Genomic DNA, 20,605 nt, shown 5'->3' on the forward strand with positions numbered 1-20,605 from the left:
TACATGCCCCACTTTTATCTTCAGAATAAAATAGTCTTAGCGCCCACTTGAGAGGTGCCGGAATAGAGTTCCGGCTGAAAAAACCCCCTGGTCTTGCAAAATCTCAGGTTTGTTCATTATCTTATCAATATTTGTATTATTGTCAGCACTGGTTAGTCACTTGTCACTGTAACCATTTTGATTTTAGGTATCCGTAGCTGTCTGCTCATTTTTTACATTATCTTTCCCTCCGACCTCAATCGTCTCCATTCCCTCAACCACTTGGATACACACTCCTGACAGTTTAGGACTTCACATCATGCGCCTGATGAAGTGGACTTTGGTCCATGGAATCTTACATGCCATATTGACATCGTTCATCATTAAGGTGCCACAATTGTTGTTCTTGAAAAGTAGGCTAGGCTGAGAGACAGAGTTGTTGTGGGTGGATTTGAACCCAGGTTTCCCCCGTCTAAATCTGACACTATAACCACTGCACCACACTAGACAGAAAGCATTTTACTTATGGTGGCTTACAGCAAAAATCGTGAGAACATTGTCATAACAATGCAGCTGAATCATTTAAAACCCAACACAGCAGAGTCAGCAGAAAAGTGGCTTTGAGTAAGTGATTTTAACAGTGCCATGGATTTGGCAAAATAAGAAGGCTTTAACTTCCTCCCTCAACCTAAACCTTGGATAGAGAGAGTTCCATGGCCAGCCCTCCACTGTGGACAAGCCCCTGCTGCAGCCAGCCACTTCCCAAATAAATAGCAAAGAATCAGGGTTGGGGTGAGGATGGAGAAAGAGGTCTGCTTGGCCACAGCTGCCTAAATCCATGATCTCGGGAAATGGAAGTGTCTCTAGAAAAGCTCCCCAAAGTCCACACTTGGGTAATACCTTTATTAAAGGTAAAGGGCCCCCTGACCATTAGGTCCAGTCGTGGCCGACTCTGGGGTTGCAGCGCTCATCTCGCTTTACTGGCCAAGGGAACCAGTGTACAGCTTCCGGGTCATGTGGCCAGCATGACTAAGCCGCTTCTGGCGAACCAGAGCAGCGCACGGAAACACCGTTTACCTTCCCGCCAGAGCGGTACCTATTTATCTACTTGCACTTTTGGGCGTGCTTTCGAACTGCTAGGTTGGCAGAAGCAGGGACTGAGCAATGGGAGCTCATCCCGTCGTGGGGATTTGAACCGCCGACCTTCTGATCGGCAAGCCCAAGAGGCTCTGTGGTTTAGACCACAGCGCCACCCACATCTCTGTCCCATGCTGAAGGCCTGCCCAAATTCCAGCAACCCAGAATTCCAACAATCCCTTTTATTGTCACAATAATCCTGTGAGGTACCTGTGAGGCTGACCAAGATCACCCAGTGAACTCCAATGACTGAGTATCAGCCTGGACTCAAAAACAAGTTCAACACGCTTATTAAACCCCACCGCTTCTGATTGATGGCTTAGTGAACTGAGGGTTAGGCGGAGGACAAGGGGTGTTTGTGATGCTCAGCTTTTCCTCAGAATTTTCAATTGTTTCGCAAGCTTTTGGTTCCTATTTTTTTATATATAAAGAAATCTCTGCAGGTCGCTTTGAGACATTTGTTAAAAGCAATGAGTAATATCTTAACAACAACATACACCAAGAAGGACATAAAATCCATTTGTTATTCATATTAATAGTATAAGTCACGAAAGTACTTCAGCAACAACAACAGTGGGATTCAATCCATACAATTTATTTTGCCCTGCCTTGATAAAGGGTTCCATGGAGATGAGCTATTTAATATTCATAAAGCTTTCTGCACACAGATGTTAAAGAAAGGCTAGAGTGATTAATTGATTGGCCACTGTTGAGCTAGCGTGTAACTGGAGAATTACCTTTGTTGGAGTAGATTCAGAAGCCATTGGAAGGTTTTGTCGGGAATCTAGTAAATAAAAGATTCCCATGTCTTAATGACACAGTAGTGTTATTGTGCCCGGTGGTTCAACAATTTCTCTGGAGAGCTAAAGAAAGGCAAAAATGCAAGATGTGATATTTCTGTTTCAGCATCCTTTTAGTGAGAGAGATGGGGAAGATTTGCCGTCGTCGTTACACCATCACAGTGGCAGCCACAAAAGCCAAATAATAAAGGGTGGTGTGGGGAGGTGGGCATTAAAGAGAGTTCAAATATTGATTCTTGAAGTTAGTGGGGTTTAATTGTCATGGCTTCACCCAGAGTGCCAGGGGAATGGTAGCTTTGTTAAGAGGCAGAGAACTCTGCCAGAGGTCCCAGCTCCTACACAACAAATAAACAGGTTGGAACCACTTGACACTCTTGGCTCACTCCCAAAAAATTTCCGGGAATTGTAATTGTGTCATGATGATACATATCCCTAAAACACTGTTTCCCAAAGTTTCGAGAGCTGAGTCACATTCTTTTTCTTTTCCTTGAGTGAAATTGAAGGCACACTTCGTTCCTACCCCCCTCCCAGGCTTTACATTATTAGAGTGTGCAAAATAACAATAACAATAACAATAATTTTATTTGTATCCCGCCCTCCCCGGCCAAAGCTGGGCTCAGAGTGGCTAACAACAAGTGAAAATAGCACATCATACATAAAATCACACAGTCAATTAATTAAAATACATTCTAAAATCAATTCCGAATCAAATTAATGGCAACCATTGGGTTAGAGTTCTGTGAGGATTGCAGAAGGGGGGGGGGTGTCAGACTGTGCCTTGGCCAAAGGCCTGGTGGAACAACTCCATCTTGCAGGCCCTGTGGAAAGATGTCAAGTCCCGCAGGGCCCTAGTCTCTTGTGACAGTGCGTCCCACCAGATTGGGGCCATGGCCAAAAAAGCCCTGGCTCTGGTTGAGGCCAGCCTAACCTCCCTGTGGCCCGGGATCTCCAAGATGTTTTTATTTGAAGACCGTAAGGTGCTCCGTGGGACATACCAGGAAATGCGGTCCCATAGGTACGAGCGTCCTAGGCCATATAGGGCTTTAAAGGTTAAAACCAGCACCTTAAACCTGATCCTGTACTCCACCAGGAGCCAGTGCAGCTTGTATAGCACTGGGTGAATGTGATCCCGCGGCAAGGACCCCGTAAGGAGTCTTGCCGCGGCATTCTGCACCTGCTGGAGTTTCTGGGTCAGTCTCAAGGGCAGCCCCACGTAGAGTGAGTTACAATAATCAAGCTTGGAGGTGACCATCGCGTGGATCACAGTGGCTAGATCAGGGCGAGAGACGTAAGGAGCCAACTGCTTAGCTTGGCGGAGATGAAAAAATGCCCCCTTTGTTATAGCTGCAACCTGCACCTCCATAGAAAGGGAGGTGTCAAAGATTACACCCAAACTCTTAACGGACGGCGCTGGCACTAATTGCGCCCCCGCAAGAGATGGGAGTTGGCCCCCCAATCTCATATTGTCCCAACCCAGCCAAAGGACCTCTGTCTTTGAAAGATTTAACTTCAACCGGCTCCCATGTAACCATCCAGCCACAGCTTCCAAAAGTGAGAATTACTCTAGGGCAAGCCCCTGTTTTGTGCAATTCCCCCTAATTAGAAGGAAGGAAGCTCACAGAACTGATTCATGCATCATCTCAAAGGGAGACACCTTGGAGGGCAGGTAATTCTGCTACACCTCTGTATCAGGAATGAGGCAAGCTCAGATCAGCGCATGCAAAGAAACAGGGGGCTGCCTTCTCTAAGGGCAGGTACTGTGAGCTCACAGAGCTTTTAATTACTTCATTAACTTATTTTATTTGTAATGATGCACTAGCAGTTCCTAGAAGTAGGCATGGATGAATCGTTTCATTTCGGTTTCTCAATTTTCCCGTCTTAAATTCAGTTCTCCATTTTTCTGCAGCACTTTAAAAGAAAATGTCATGAAAATTCATCAGCAGTTTATTGCAACTTTCTCCTGAAATGTTGTATGCAGTTTGGGCTCCCATGCATATTTTCGCAAGCTCTTCTCCCTAATATAATTTTTTCATGTTATTTTAACTAATGTATGCATTTTAATGAACAATTCCCCCTAAGATAAATTTCTCCTGTGTACGCATTGGTTGAAGAAGTGCATTGCAACATTCAGAGAAGCGTGAATTTCATAGGATAGCTGTGTTCCATTTGCGTATTGGTTTGATGAGTACAAAATAGGTAGTCTTTAAAATACAAACAAAATCAAATCCCTCCCCCATCTCCACCCAGGAGTACTTGGTTTGTAGCAAAGCCTGTTGAACTGACTCAAAACGGGTTTAAATCTGTAGTCTGAAGAGGCAGCTGGCAGCTACATTCCCATTTACTCCCCCCCCCTTGTTCTTTCATCTTACTCATTTGCAATTGCTTCCAAAATTTGCCCTTCCAGATAACAAAGTACAAAAACAAGGTATTCTGTTCTCTGATCCCATGGGGTTGTTGCGTCTCCCTGAAAAACGGCATATGAATCAGAAAATTTTATTTTTAGGTTTTGCTAAAACAAGCAAACTCTCTCCCCTTGCTGCTGACATGCCCCTTTCCTTCCTGCTAAATTTCTAGGGAAATACTGGGTGAGTCCATACATACAATGACATAGATTTCTAACTGTGGAAACTACAGTACTGCCTGTTTTCAAGGATAACTAATGAAGGATACTGCTCCAAAGGGAGAAGGTATGGGTTTATACCTAGACAGCATCTTAAAAAGCAGAGACATCGCCTTGCCAACAAAGGTCCGTATAGTTAAAGCCATGGTTTTCCCAGTAGTGATGTATGGAAGTGAGAGCTGGACCATAAAGAAGGCTGATCGCCGAAGAATCGAAGGCAGGTATCTTCCCCGTTTCTGAACTGGGGGACAGTATTCAGAAAGGGAAAACCACCAAGCATAGGAGCCAATTCAATGGCCCAATCTAGATTAAGGATGCTACAATTTTCTTGAAATTACAAGAAAGGAGATCCCCACTTAACATCAGGAAGAACTGTTCACAGCAGTGGAACTGTTTCTCTCAGGCGGTTGTGGCCTCTCCTTCCTTGCCTGTCAGAGATGCTTTTGCTGACATTCCTGCATTGCAGGGGTTGGACTGGATGACCCTGAGGGTCCCTTTCAACTCAACTCAAATTCTATGATTCTATTATTTTAAAGAAAAGGAGAGGTCTCCTTTGGTCCTGAGACTTCCTCACTGTGCTATTTAAGAGTTGTTGGGAGAATGAAACCCTTGTGTTCTGTTGCTTGCAAACTGAGCAAGGAGGAAACGCGGGGGGGGGGGGAGTGCTCAAGAGGGGAAAATGGGGAAGGAGGGTGCAGAGGAGGATGAGTTATGGGGTGACAGGGTGCGCTGGGGAAAGGGATCTAAAAAGGGGGTGCAGAGAGAAAAGGGGGCAAGGGAAAAGAGGGGCTGCAGAAAGTGTGTGTGGTGGAGAAAATGAATGATAGTGGGGGGGTGTCGTACCTTGCTGTGGTGCACCTGCGGGGTGAAATTTAAGAAAAAGCGAATTGGGTGTGAAGAGAGGTCGGGAAGCACCTGTGGCGAGGCCGAGAAAGGCGAGGAGGGGATTAACCGAGACCCTGGCAGGAGGGGGGAAGAAGGAAACGCTCAGATGGCAACAGAAATGCAGCGAGGCGCCTCCCGTCCGAGTTCCTGAAATGCAAAGGCGGCCCTCGGCATGTATATCATTGCATGCAGAAATCTCTCCCTGCTCCGGGCAGCGGGATGTTTGGGGAGGGGGGAGGGAGGCGGGCTGCGAGAGGAGGGGCGATTTTGCGGCAGGAAGAGGAGCTGCCGCTGCTCCCTGCAGCCGGGAAATCCTCCTTCGCTTGCACAAAACACACACACCCTCGGCTTTGCCCGGGCGGCGATCCTTGCTCAGCCGGTGGAGAAGGGAGGTCCCCCTTTGGCACGCTAGGAAGGCTTGTTTGATGGCGCTGCAGCCGGGAGTCTGGGAGGTAAGAGTTTCCTTCCTCGCCGCCGCCGCCGCCATCCTCCTCCTCGCCTCTTCCATTCATTGCTGGGTTTGCAGCCCCAGCAGCTGCGGGGTCCGGGCTGCGGCGCCGCAAAAGGGGGAAGCGGAGTTTCCTCCTCGCCGCTGCTCCCCAAAGTGACATTTGCCCATTGATTCGCAAGCAGGTAGGCGCGCGCGCTTCCTTTTGCGCTGCGGGAGAGCTTGCAGCGCGAGGCGCAGGGCAAAACTTTCCCCTGCAGCCTGGTTTGTGTGTTGTGTGTGTGTGTGTGTGATCGGCCTGGGGGGGGGGGCTCCCATCCGAGGCCGAGAGAGCTCATGGGAAGCGGGGAGTCGCTTCGCCCAGCAGAAAAGGCCATGCGCCCCTCGCTTCCTTGCGCCTTTCCTGGAAAAGTCCCGCAGGACTTCGAGGTTTTCTCTCCGTGCATTTTGCGTGGGTGGTTTGCTCCGCGACGCTTATACACACGTGTTGCGTGTTCCCCACCCCCGCAGCTGTTTCTCTCTCTCCCGAGGTTCACGTGGCGAGCGCCGAACAACAGTAAGCAAAGTAGGCTTTTGTTAAAGGCTTCCAGGGGGTTGCATTGAACTGAATGCAGTGCGCTGCGTTTCGTGAAACGTGCCCGGCAGAGCAGATGGTTGGCCGGGCATTTCTTGCCAGTAAGTTCCCTGCAACGTTACAAGGTTGGCGTGGTTCGGCTGTTCCAGGGGCGAGGTTTCCCTTGGGTGAGCGGGGCGAACGTATTTCCTCCGAAGCACATGGCTTGCTAAAAAGCAAAGGGGGAAAAAAAGCTCTAGTAGCGCTGCCCAGACGTCTGACTGGACCTTGATCTTTCCAATATCCTGTGCTTTAAAAACCAGATTCCTCATAAGCTGTATAAAAGACGAGAGAGGGTTTTACGGAAAAGCTGTGAAAGTCCAGACTGTAATTAGATATGGTGCAATAACCATATTCCACGTTTCTTTCAACTTGGCAGTTGTTCCTGATCCTTTCCCATCTGCCTGTTGCAGGATTGCAGAATATACAAGTGTTAGTTGGTTTGTTTCCCTTGGTGTTTTTAGACTGCAACCCCATCTCAATGCCCTGGAAGGAAGTCCCATTGAACTCAATAGGTTTTATTTCTGGGTGGACGTGTTACTGGATCACAGTTCCCTTTTAAAGTTGCCAGTTTCCTTGACTCTTCAGCTAGTGCTGCCTAACATTTTACAACTGCGAGTACAAACATTGTTAGTGTTTATTAATTACCAGAGAACCATATTATTAATGTTTTGTCAAGCCTTTACTAAGTGTGTGCCCCAGAAAGGCAAATAGAGCCCACCGTGCGTGGATTTCCTGTAGGGGCATGATACACCTGTTATTGCTACCTGTCTGAGACTGCAATAAGGGGGAGGAGGGTCAAATACTTGACAGGCCACAGGGCACGCCTAGCGGGCTGCATTTAGGCGGGGGAATCACAAGCTGCAAATCTGGTGTTACTGATCTTATACAGAGGACTCAGCTATACAGCTGCAAATGAAACGTTTTAAGTGTGTTGTAAAGTGCGTTATACAAATGTGACACTAGATGGCGCTGGTGAGCTATGAGAAATTCAATCTTTTTTTTTCAAACCTTTTTTTAAAAAAAGCATTTTCACAACTTTTTTTATATGTGTGCAGATTCCACCAGAGTGTTTTGAAGTCAGTGCAGTGATCCCAGGGAATACCCTCCCCCGCCCCCCGGCTGTGATTGTGATCAGTGGGCATGATCCAACTGAAGCTTAACTACACTTGGATTCCATTGATTCCGTAGCATAGAATCATAGGGTTGGAAGGAACCCTAAGGATCATCTTGTCCAATCCCCTGCAATTCAGGAATATACAGCTGTCCCAAATGGGAGTTGAACCTGCAACCTTGGCGTTATCAGCGCCATGCTCTTACCAACTGAGCTAAAGATGCCGGAAGATACGGAGAGTTCAGCAGGTTCTTAAATCCCCCATGGATATTTGCTTAAGATGGATTTTACCCCAATGTGTTAGGATTCAGATGATACCTGGATAATTGACTGCAGCTTGCTTCTGCACTTTAGACGGCAATCCTCACTGAACACAGGGGGACTTATTTCTGGATAAACCGTACAGAGAACTGCGCTGCTAATTTCCTACATTGTGGAACTGATCCAAATAAAGTTGGTCCTGCTTCAGCCTCTTTGAAATCAGTGGGACTTAGTTGATTTCACTGGGACATAATTGCAGTTATTACCGTATTTTTCGCTCTATAGGACGCACTTTTTCCCCTCCAAAAATGAAGGGGAAATGTGTGTGCGTCCTATAGGGCGAATGCAGGCTTTCGCTAAAGCCTGCAGAGTGAGAGGGGAGAGCCCCAGCGCCAGCCCCACAAGGTCGGGGGACAGAGGGAGGCGGAACGCCGCCATCCCGCTGTCTCCCGAAGTGGTTTGGAGGCTGACGGCGGGGAGACCCCGCCGCCAGCCCCGCAAGCTCTGGGGACAGTGGGGAGGCGCAGCGCGTCTCCCCGCTGTCCCTGGACCTGGTCTGAGGGCGGGCGGCAGGGAGAAGAGCGCTTCTCCCCGCTGCCTGCCCCGCAAGCTCTGGGGACAGCTGGGAGGCGCAGCGCGTCTCCCCGCTGTCCCCGGACCTGGTCTGAAGGCGGGCGGCGGGGAGAAGAGCGCTTCTCCCCGCTGCCGGCACCACAAGCGCCTGGGGGGGAAATAAATTTTTTTTCCTTTATTTCCCCCCCAAAAAACTTGATGCGTCCTATGGGCCGGTGCGTCCTATGGGGCGAAAAATACGGTACTTGCAGTGATAAATAATAATTTAAATGTTTCTGCAGGCAGAGGGCCTTCTCGGTAGTGGCACCCGCGCTGTGGAACGCCCTCCCACCAGATGTCAAAGAGAAAAACAACTACCAGACTTTTAGAAGACATCTGAAGGCAGCCCTGTTTGGGGAAGCTTTTAATGTTTGATGGACTATTGTATTTTAATATTTTGTTGGAAGCCACCCAGAGTGGCTGGGGAAACCCAGCCAGATGGGCAGGGTATAAGTAAATAAATTAATAATAATAATAATAATAATAATAATAATAATAATAATAATTGCTGAAAATATAAAACATGGGATCACTAATTGTAAATTATTTACAGTGACAAAAATGCATCCAACTTGACTGACATTCCTTGAAGGTGTATTCTGGTAACATACCTGGAAATATAATGTGTTGGCTTGATATTCATAGGCAGAACTCTTAGGATTTATGTACCGTATTTTTCACCCCATAGGGTGCACCGGCCCATAGGACGCACTTAGTTTTTTTGGGGGGGGGAATAAAGAAAAAAATTATTCCCCCCCCCCCCCCAGAACAGGCAGCTCTCCACAAGCCTTGGGAGACCGGCACGACTTCCTGCCGGGCTCCCACGGCTTGTGGATATCTGCCTGAAGCCCAAACCAGGTCGGGGAACAGCGGGATGGCGGCGCTCCGCCTCCCCGCTGTCCCCCGAGCTTGTGGGGCTGGCGGCAGGGAAAAGCGCACTTCTCCCCGCCGCCAGCCTCCAAACCAGGTCTGGGGCAACGCGCCCCAGGCTTCGAGATGCAGGTTGCTATCCGGGAGCCCGACGGGCTCCCAAGGCTTGGGGAGAGCTTCCTGAAGCCTGGAGAGCGAGAGGGGTCGGTGCGCACCGACCCCTCTCGCTTTCCAGGCTTCAGCGAAAGCCTGCATTTGCCCCATAGGACGCACACACATTTCCCCTTCTTTTTTGGAGGGGAAAAAGTGCATCCTATAGGGCGAAAAATACGGTAGCTGTTGTTGCTTCATACAGTGTCTTCCATTGTATGCAGTGGTAGAACCGTGTGACTTTTCTCACCATGGGCGAGAAAACTTGAGGAGCATCCTTTAGGAAGTTTTCCTGTACTGGGCCCATTGAAATCTATGGAGTTGCACAAGAGTAACCACGAGCATCTGTTCAGCTTTCATTGATTTCAATGGGTCTTGTTCAAAAAAACTTCTGGGGGAATTGTACTCACACTAATATAGTGCCAAACCTGTGGTATTGACTGATCATTTACTTTGCAAAACTTCATTTGTTTTCATGCCAACTTTTCAAAATTTGAATAATAGCTATTAATAAATATATGTTTTGTAGGTGGTTTAGAATAGATTCTCAGTTTGGAGGATTTCTGCCGGAGGAAAGCTTTAATGAAACTGAAGAAACAAAAATGTAACTTGCATCTCCCTTGCATATTACCCATTGTATGAGCCATATTTTAAAGCTCAGCATAAATTTACATTTAAAGCATGGATTTTATTATATCCCCAGCTCCAAAATAGCCTCATTATGCAGATTTGGCACAAAGATGATACCAGTTAAAATGTAAGTCGGCCAGGAAAAGTTACATTAACACTGATAGGGGTAGGGAGCAATCAGTATCTGAGCTGTCAGTATAGAAAATCAGTGTATATATTTTTACTGGGCCTGCAAGAGTGATTCATCGCTGATGGGATTAGGAATGATACGAAAAGTGAAAATTGTAATGAAATGGCACTTTGAACAGGGTGGCTGCTCCAGAAGTGATACAATAGTGAATGTTGCATAGAAGGCTGAAGTGCTGAGTAGTTATTTACCGCCATAGTTAATTGGAACCACCCATGTTAAACCACAGAGCCTAGGACTTGCTGATCAGAAGGTCAGCGGTTCGAATCCCCGCGACGGGGTGAGCTCCCGTTGCTCAGTCCCTGCTCCCGCCAACCTAGCAGTTCAAAAGCACGTCAAAGTGCAAGTAGATAAATAGGTACCGCTCCGGCGGGAAGGTAAACGGCGTTTCCATGCGCTGCTCTGGTTCGCCAGAAGCGGCTTAGTCATGCTGGCCACGTGACCCGGAAGCTGTACGCCGGTTCCCTCAGCCAGTAAAGCGAGATGAGCGTTGCAACCCCAGAGTCGGCCACGACTGGACCTAATGGTCAGGGGTCCCTTTACCTTTGTGTAGAAAGGCGCTGTATATCTGAGCGTTATAATTTGAGGATGTTTAGAGGATTCCCTGCTTATGAGTTCCTGGAGCTGGGTTGGATAGCCAGTGGGCAGTGTTAGAAACTCAGATATATAAGATGGACACCAAATGGCTCCTTAACTATGAATGGTCCATGCCACCATTAAGAAAAAGAGGTAGGTACAGTATAGACCAATATATATGTGGGCTTTCCCTGGATAAACCTTGGGCTTTCCCAAGGTTACAGTCACCAAAATGAAATGTATAGTTGCCATTTTTCGGCAAGACAGCTCCAATGCCTTATTTTTCAAATAATGGACTGGCTGATTGCTTATCCGTCAAACATCTGACTTGTTCAGACGACAACCTTGAGCTAGGTTACGAACTTGGAGAACTTAAAGAAGAAAAGTCACTTTATCCAGGGAAAGCCCACATTTATATTGGCCTATACTGTATCTACTACTTTTTCTTAATGGTGGCATGGACCATTCGTATCATAGGAATATTCTTCACAGCTGTGAGCAGTGCAGTGGGGAGGGGTAAGTGAAGACAAGCTACAACAGTTAACTATATTGTTGTTCACTGCTCCTCTTCAGGCTGCACAGAAAAGGCATTTTGGTTCCTGAAATTCATTGTGATTGTGCAAATAAAATATAATAATAATAATAATAATAATAATAATAATAATAATAATAATAATTTATTTATTTATACCCCGCCCTCCCCAGCCAAGACCGGGCTCAGGGAGGCTAACAACCAATAATAAAAACAAGTTGATTAAAATACAACTTAAAAAAGATTAAAATACAACATTAAAACATTAGGATGCAGCCTCTTCACAGGAGGAGAAAGGAAAAATAAAGAGGGGGAGGGAATCAAACTGATTCTAAGCCAAAGGCCTATATATATATATATATATATATATATATATATATATATAACAGATAGAATTTTACAGGAAGGAGTATTCGTGTGTGAAAACGGTCAAGATCCAGTGATTCCCCAAGCATGCACCTCCAGATGTCAGGCGCCATCCTAGTGCCCAGGCATTTTTAACTTGCTCACGAGTTGCCGATAGTCAGGGGCACAATGCGCCTGGCTCATTTCAAACACTGCCTGTGGCCCTCCAGATGTTGATGGACTACAACTTCCACCATCCCTGACCATTGGTTATGGCCGATGGGTGTTGGAGTCCAACAACATCTGGAGGCCCATGTTTTAGCCACTCCAGTTTAGAAGCATCTGGCTGAGTACTGCTAGAAACCAGATTTCGTATGTTGGGGAGCTCCACAGGTTGGCGTCAAAGTTATTTGTGCTTTAATCCCATGGAAATCGATAGAACAAATGAGTCTAGTTGAGGTGTGAGGGATCTGCTGTCTGACTTCAGGTAGCCCTTGGAATAATCTGCATCCTAAATTGGTAATCTGCGGCCTAACTTCATGTAGCCCTTGGACTAATTCATGTAGCCCTTGGACTAATAATTGGACCCTGGGGTGCCACAGGGTTCTGTCTTGGGCCCGGTCTTATTCAACATCTTTATCAACGACTTGGATGATGGACTCAAGGGCATCCTGATCAAATTTGCAGATGACACCAAACTGGGAGGGGTGGCTAACACCCCAGAGGACAGGATCACACTTCAAAACGACCTTGACAGATTAGAGAACTGGGCCAAAACAAACAAGATGAATTTTAACAGGGAGAAATGTAAAGTATTGCACTTGGGCAAAAAAAATGAGAGGCACAAATACAAGATGGGTGACACCTGGCTTGAGAGCAGTACATGTGAAAAGGATCTAGGAGTCTTGGTTGACCACAAACTTGACATGAGCCAACAGTGTGACGCGGCAGCTAAAAAAGCCAATGCAATTCTGGGCTGCATCAATAGGAGTATAGCATCTAGATCAAGGGAAGTAATAGTGCCACTGTATTCTGCTCTGGTCAGACCTCACCTGGAGTACTGTGTCCAGTTCTGGGCACCACAGTTCAGGAAGGACACTGACAAACTGGAACATGTCCAGAGGAGGGCAACCAAAATGGTCAAAGGCCTGGAAACGATGCCTTATGAGGAACGGCTAAGGGAGCTGGGCATGTTTAGCCTGGAGAAGAGGAGGTTAAGGGGTGATATGATAGCCATGTTCAAATATATAAAAGGATGTCACATAGAGGAGGGAGAAAGGTTGTTTTCTGCTGCTCCAGAGAAGCGGACACGGAGCAATGGATCCAAACTACAAGAAAGAAGATTCCACCTAAACATTAGGAAGAACTTCCTGACAGTAAGAGCTGTTCGACAGTGGAATTTGCTGCCAAGGAGTGTGGTGGAGTCTCCTTCTTTGGAGGTCTTTAAGCAGAGGCTTGACAACCATATGTCAGGAGTGCTCTGATGGTGTTTCCTGCTTGGCAGGGGGTTGGACTCGATGGCCCTTGTGGTCTCTTCCAACTCTATGATTCTATGATTCAAGCCAAGGAGCCAGCAGGCTAGTATTACAGTTTGCAGAAGGAGGTTGAAGCATAGCTGTCAACTTACAGATTTGAAAATAAGGGACCAGCAGCCTCGCAAATAAGGGATCAGCAGCCAAAATAAGGGATTTTCCTTAGCTTCTGAGTTCCATTGGCCCTTCCCCACCCGAGAGGGAGGGAGAGAGACTCTCACCCACGCCACCCATGAGCCAGGCATGAGGTGGTTGCGGCACCACTGCGGCCACTGAAGTGCCGCCCTTCTGCGTCCCTCCCCATCCCCTCTTCTTCCTCCTCCCTCAGGCCACCGCTGCCGCCTCCGGCTTCCCCTGGCAGCGCAGCGGAAGTCTCGCAAGAGAGGGGCTGCCTGCCTGCCCGCTGCTACCCGTCTTTCACAACGCGCTCCTGAGGGGGAAAAGGGAGAGAAGGAGACATGGCAGCTCGTGCACACGCTCTCTCACACTCTCTTGCGGAGGAGGACCCCGAGCCGCTGCTTCCCTCCCGAGCTGGGCGAGCATGAAACCCGGGAAATTTAAGGGACATCATCAATCCAGGACAGCAAAGGGACACGGCGCTGTGATAAGGGAGTTTCCCACCAAATAAGGGACAGTTGACAGCTATGGGTTGAAGGCGAGAGTACAGGTCTTTCTTGAGGCTATCCACTTTGTTAATGTCTCAGCTTAGTCTCTCGCTCATTAACTCACTGCTTGGCTTCAGGCAAAGCCACCGTCGTGTATTCCTGTCACGCAGAGTATAACAATACTGGCAAGATCCTACACAGTGGTTATCAATACTAGGGTAATGTATGCAGAGCACTATGCAAACTTAGCAAAAGCTGCTTCTTAACGCTGTTCTTATTGATTACATTTCTATCCCACATTTCCTCAAAGGAGTTCAAGGTACCCAACCACCTCCTTTATCCTCAACAAGGACCCAGTGAGGGATATCAGGCTGAGAGAGTGGCTAATGCAAGAGGTGGCATTCAACGTACATTTTACTCAGAACAGACCTGTTGAAACAAATGAACCCAACTGAGTGACGTTCATTAATTTCAGTGGGTGCGCTCTGAGTAAAACTTAGTTGCATGCCAGCCAGAGTTTCCCAGTGACCTTCAATGAGGGTGTGAAGATTCAAACCCAGGTTTCCAAAGTCTTAATCCAGTGGTTAAAATAAGAATAATAGAATAATAGAATTGTGGAGTTAGAAAGGACCCTGAGGATCATCTCGTCCAACCCCCTGCGATAATAATAATAATAATAATAATAATAATAATAATAATAATAATAATAATACAGTGGTACCTCGGGTTACATACGCTTCAGGTTACATACGCTTCAGGTTACACACTCCACTAACCCAGAAATAGTGCTTCAGGTTAAGAACTTTGCTTCAGGATGAGAGCAGAAATCGGGCTCCGGCGGTGTGGCGGCAGTGGGAGGCCCCATTAGCTAAAGTGGTGCTTCAGGTTAAGAACAGTTTCAGGTTAAGAACGGACCTCCAGAACAAATTAAGTACTTAACCCGAGGTACCACTGTAGTAATAATAATAATAATATTTATTTATTTATATCCCACCCTCCCCAGCCAAAGCCTGGCTCAGAGCGGCTAACAACAATAAAAGTAACACAGTTTACATAAAATCACAATCAATTAATTGAAATATGCAGGAATATGAAGCTCTCCCATATGGGTATCGAACCTGCAACCTTGGTGTTATCAGCGCCACACTCTAACCAACTGAGCTATCCAGGTTCTGAAAGTTTTTTCTCTAGCCCACACTTTCAGAATAAAAAAATTTGCTCTCAGCACGCTGGGTTTTTTTTTTTAATTGATAAGAAATACATTCGAAAACAAAAAGAAACAACTTCCTGACAAATTGAATACATTTGACTGGATATACAGCATTCATGGTCCGAGTAGCAATAAATCTGGCTTAGTAACTTGCTATTCAGCTGGTCACCTGTGGTGAGTAACAATTGCCCCCAGGCAAATAGGCAGGGAACCTTTACAAAAGTTGGTTCCTTTTTCTGTTTGAGGCACAAATGACTAACATGGTGTGGGTGTGAGTAGGCTGGTAACAACTTTCGCTGGCATGTCATTTTGAGGATTTATTTCCAAGGCTGCAGTAAATCCTGTATTAAATGAATTTTTTTAACTGTCGGACGCGATAGAGTGAGAGAAATAGGATTAGAAGGGGAATTTTTCCTTAAATGGGCGTGTTTCTCGTGGGGTCCTTGCAAAGTCAGCTGCCTGTTTCCATTGTTGTAGAAGTGGACAATATAGAAGTTATGGCAAAGACAGCTGATGTTCAAAACTTGGTGGGTTGATAACCATCATTTGTTTACATTCTGTCTTGATCTTCCATTTGTTAACTTTCTGTAATTTCAGATAGGTAAAGGTAAAGGGACCCCTGAGCACTAGGTCCAGTCCTGGCCGACTCTGGGGTTGCGGCGCTTATCTCGCTTTATTGGCTGAGGGAGCCGGCATACAGCTTCCGAGTCATGTGGCCAGCATGACTAAGCTGCTTCTGGAGAACCAGAGCAGTGCACGGAAATGCCGTTTACCTTCCCGCTGGAGTGGTACCTATTTATCTACTTGCACTTTGTGGTGCTTTTGAACTGCTAGGTTGGCAGGAGCAGGGATAGCTGTAGCTGGGGTAGCTGAAGGCATCTGGTTTTGCTGCTAAAGGTGAACTATGGTGCTTCTCTCTGTGGTCTGCCCAGGGATCATTCCTCCTCTGGACCTGACTGTCTTGTCTCCAAGCACTACGATTGTCTGCGAAGGATTCCCATACAGCTGGGTTAATGTAATGTTGCCATCCTTCATGTCACATTTCATGTCCTTGGGGATCCCGCCATCCTCCTTTCTGCGTACATGACCATAGATGTTGCTGAGACACAAGTGTCTGGGAATGTGGGCCTGGAAGAGCATATCTTTGTTTGAGATTCGGTTTTTCATGACGTCACAAGTTCCAGCCAATTAGTGCTGTGCACATCAAGCTTTTCCTCTGGACACATGGAACCAGTTTTTTCTGTGCTCGGTTACCTTGATGAGATTTCTTCCCATGGGCATCTTGCTGGCCATTGTGGTGCTAGACTCAGTGAGACTGATACAATGGTACTCATTTTCTTAATATAGAAGGAAATATTGTGTATCCTGTAGGGCAAAGACTTAGAAAGGACTTCAGCTCCCTAGTTGGCAACTAATTATGCTGTATTATTAGAAGATGGGCCTACGTTTTAAAACTATTTCCAAATAGATATTGGAGACGTCAAGCTTCAGGCCACTTCAGAATAATTGTACTAATGAGTGGAACTAATTCCAAATAGATAATTATCTGTCTGCCTGTCTCTCTATCCTTTAGTTGTCTTGTGTCGTTTGATTGCTCAGTTGAAACAGATGTTAATTACCCTTTATTTTCTTTCTTGCCCCTTCTCTTTCTTTGTGCATTCAGTAACAATACATTTTTCAATTAATCATCATCAGATTTTTTGATTAGCAGTGTGGCTAGTTTTTAAAATGAGGGCAATTAACATTTTCCATTATAATCCTTTTGTCTTCTTCTTTCTGATCCAATTACTAGAATGAAAAGAGAATTTTGATCCTTCTAGGGGCAGCGGCATTCGGGGATCTAAAACAATTAACTGCTGTACCGTGAACTAAGAGCCATAATTTGGGGGAGGGGTTCTGGAATAAGCAAACATGGAACATTTTTAGAGCTCCTCATAAAATAATCACAACCGAATGACTGCACCTCCCATTTGCTGGATTGTAGGTTTTTCTTTCTTAGTTGTGACTGAAACACACCCAACATATGGTAAATTGGATAATCAGCTTAAGTAAAAACAAGCATTTTCCACACAGTGTACAGTAAATAAAGCAATGATTTCTTGAATTGAGAATGATGGGAAGGAAGGAAATAAGAAAATGTTTTCATGTCATTTTAAACCATAGTTAAACTAAACTATGGTGTAAATCTTAAAAAGCAGCATCTTAAAAAGCAGAGACAGCGCCTTGCCAACAAAGGTCCGTATAGTTAAAGCTATGGTTTTCCCAGTAGTGATGTATGGAAGTGAGAGCTGGACCATAAAGAAGGCTGATGGCCGAAGAATTGATGCTTTTGAATTATGGTGCTGGAGGAGACTCTTGAGAGTCCCATGGACTGCAAGAAGATCCAACCTATCCATTCTGAAGGAAATCAGCCCTGAGTGCTCACTGGAAGGACAGATCCTGAAGCTGAGACTCCAGTACTTTGGCCACCTCATGAGAAGAGAAGACTCCCTGGAAAAGACCCTGGTGTTGGGAAAGATGGAGGGCACAAGGAGAAGGGGACGGCAGAGGACGAGATGGTTGGACAGTGTTCTCGAAGCTACCAGCATGAGTTTGACCAAACTGTGGGAGGCAGTGGAAGACAGGAGTGCCTGGCGTGCTCTGGTCCATGGGGTCACAAAGAGTCGGACACGACTAAACGACTCAACAACAACAATGGTGTAAATCTGAATGTGCAGCTGCTTTTCATTCCTCTTGTGCTGCCAGGACGTAAACCATGGCTTGGTTTTTGATTTGTTACCTCCAACCAAACCACAAGCCGTAAGCGAAGAATAAATCTTGGTTACAGCACATGACTCATTTAGGGAGAAGGAAACCACGACTCTATTTTCAGAGGTCCCTTCCATTGGCAGCAACAGCTTGCGTTTACATTTACACCATCATTTAATTTAACTATGGTTTAAAAGTGACATGTGGACCTGGCCACTGGGCTGCTGCAGCTGTTATCCAGTTTAAGGATTTGTATGGTGAAATGAAATCTTAAAATAATTGTTTCTTATGCTGCCCTCATATTTATTACTATGTATATCATATCCCACTTTCTCCTCCCTTTGGGGAGACTGGAAGCAGAGTTAAATCAATTTACTGATTTTGTAATTCATATTATTTCCTGAAGGCTTGTTCCTTAGCATGTTAGATCAATATAAATTCATACGTACTGAACTTAGGGCTGTAGGCTAGCTTTGTAGTGTGGTCCTTTGCTTGGGCAAAGCACACGGAGCAAGGCCGATAGCGGGCAGAAAGAAAGAAGCAGAAAAAATAGCCATACAACACACACATCCTTGCTACCTGTCCCCCTTCACAAAAAGAAGAAACCACTTTTAAAAACCAAATACACCTTTTATATTGATCATCAATGGCAACAGGGAGCTGGACCTTTCCACCGAGTTTTCCATGAATTTTACTATTTGTGTGGGTAGATTCACATAGACTATGAATGACCATAATCTTTTTTGGAGAGGAATGGGCAACTGGGAACACTTTGTGTATCAGTTATTTGCCACACAGGGAACTTTGGCACACTTCCCGCACTGGTTTGACAAAATAGGTGATCCTTTCGGTTTCATCGCTGCTGTTCCTATTACTCTAATCATAATGCCAGAGTCTTTGTGAACCTTATGTAAAGTAGGAAATACATGCACAAAGGTCCAAGTAGGAGCTACGGCAGGGACACAGACATGGCAAAGTGTCGTCCATTTTGCTCCAGCATGGCTGCTCTACTGTCTGCGTAAAACATACCATAACTGCTGGGTGTGATGGAGGTTTTGCAGGCCTAGCAGGGCTCACATACCCTCCAATATTCCTCCGATGAAAATAGGGACATCTTGTTATGTACTGAAGTTCTCACCCTGGGCCAGCAGGGGGGATACTGTAGATAGTTTTCACTCAGGTCCACATATGCAAATAAGGGATTGAAAGTAACATTCAGTGATTGGATAGTTACAGAAAATGGTTACTGTTGCATTCTAGTGGAGCTCTATATAAGTAGGCTGGCTGAACCCTTCAGTTCAGTTCAGTTCTGGCCTGAGAATAAACAAGAGCTGTTTGAAGAATCGCTGTGTTGTCTGATATGTTCACCCACAACTTAACACATCCAGTGCTATTTTTGTAGAAAAAGATGCGCAGAAACACACCATGAACACCTCTCTTGTTCTCTTAGAATGGCAACGGTACCCACCTGAGAGGTGCAGGGACTGAGTTCCAGTGAGTTCTGGCTGGAAAAAATGCCCTGGAGATGGCCTATTCCATTACCCTCCAACATTTCTCCAATGAAAATAGGGATGTCCTAAGGGAAAACGGGACATTCTGGGATCAAATCAGAAACCAGGAAAGCTTCTGCAATCCAGGACTGTTCTTGGAAAATAGGGACACTTGAAGGGCCTGGGTTGAGATTAACACACAGTGTGTCTTTGTGTAAGTAGTCATAGTGCTCATTAGTGATATATCTGGTTACTGCTCGATGTTTTTTAAGCCATGGAGAAATTGGCTTCTTTTTGTGGCAGACAGTGATACGTATGTTTGTCAAGTTCCTGTTTGATTCATGCTGAAACTATTTCTTCCGCTGCCCAACCCATTCCTATGTGCTCTTTACTTTTCCACTATATTTGCAAAGGCGGTGTGACCAGGTCATAGAATGAATCTCATACCCCAGATATATGAAACTTATCTCCAGATGGACAATAGGCATTGTATATTTCTAGATACTTATTGTTAAGGTCATAGCTGTGGAATGTGTAAAAAAAAAAAAACCACCTGAACACCTTGAACACAGTCCAGAAAAAGTCAAGCGCTTGGAGGTCCCAGTGATCTCAGTGGAGAAGCAAAACACCTGTTTTAGTTTTCTTTGTTTTTTGGGAACAGTCCTTAAGGGTCTTCCAGCTTGAGATTTGTCGTTGGGAGAGGTAAGAAGCAAAGAAGATGCAACAGGCATGAAAACTGAGGGAATTGCTATTCAGAACCAGCTCTACTGTTAGGCAGAGTGAGGTGGCCACTTCAGGCAGAAGATGCTGAGGGGCAGAGAATGGACAAAGCTGTAAGTGCCGTGCAGTCTGCCCTGTATCCCCTAAGCTTGCCTGCTGCCCTCAAGTGCAATCTCTGCCCCATCACCGGTGTTGTAGTCAGAGTCACTTGCTAGTCTGGTTGGCTTTTGTACGTAGAACAAGGTATGCACTACCTTGCTTTTTGATTCAGGTAGCAACATGTCTTGGGGCAGCCCCGACTGTGTGTTACAAGAAAAAGGAGCCATATGTTATGTGAATTCTCTCCTTAGTATCTATAATTTCTTACCTAGTTACAACCTGTGATTGGGGGAGGGGGTGGGACACCTCAACAAAATGCTGCCATTTTTAGTGGCAGCCTCACGTTCTCTGTAATGTGTACTTTTTTGGCCTAAGGTTAGGCCAAAGGCTTCATAGGGAAAGTGGATTTCCCATGCATGCAGAGCTCTGGGTGCCGTTCCTG

The 20,605-nt window shown here is 46.0% G+C and overlaps 1 protein-coding gene across 6 annotated transcripts in view; it reads left to right on the forward strand.

Moving 5' to 3' along the window:
- Nucleotides 1-20,605, forward strand: part of PRAG1 (PEAK1 related, kinase-activating pseudokinase 1) — a 76,988-nt gene that overhangs the window by 19,145 nt on the left and 37,238 nt on the right. Inside the window, exon 1 of one of the 6 annotated variants that reach the window (XM_083592857.1) lies at nucleotides 5,611-5,873. The exons of 2 other annotated variants lie outside the window; for them this stretch is intronic. The gene's annotated coding sequence lies outside the window, so the exon portion shown is untranslated. Of the gene's footprint in view, nucleotides 1-5,610; nucleotides 6,055-6,199; nucleotides 6,545-20,605 lie in introns of those variants that run through there. 3 more of the 6 variants (XM_083592860.1, XM_083592859.1, XM_083592861.1) reach the window with 3 other exon arrangements.

Source organism: Podarcis filfolensis, assembly GCF_964270895.1.
Source record: "Podarcis filfolensis genome assembly, chromosome: 17".
In the NCBI taxonomy this organism is placed as follows: domain Eukaryota; kingdom Metazoa; phylum Chordata; class Lepidosauria; order Squamata; family Lacertidae; genus Podarcis; species Podarcis filfolensis.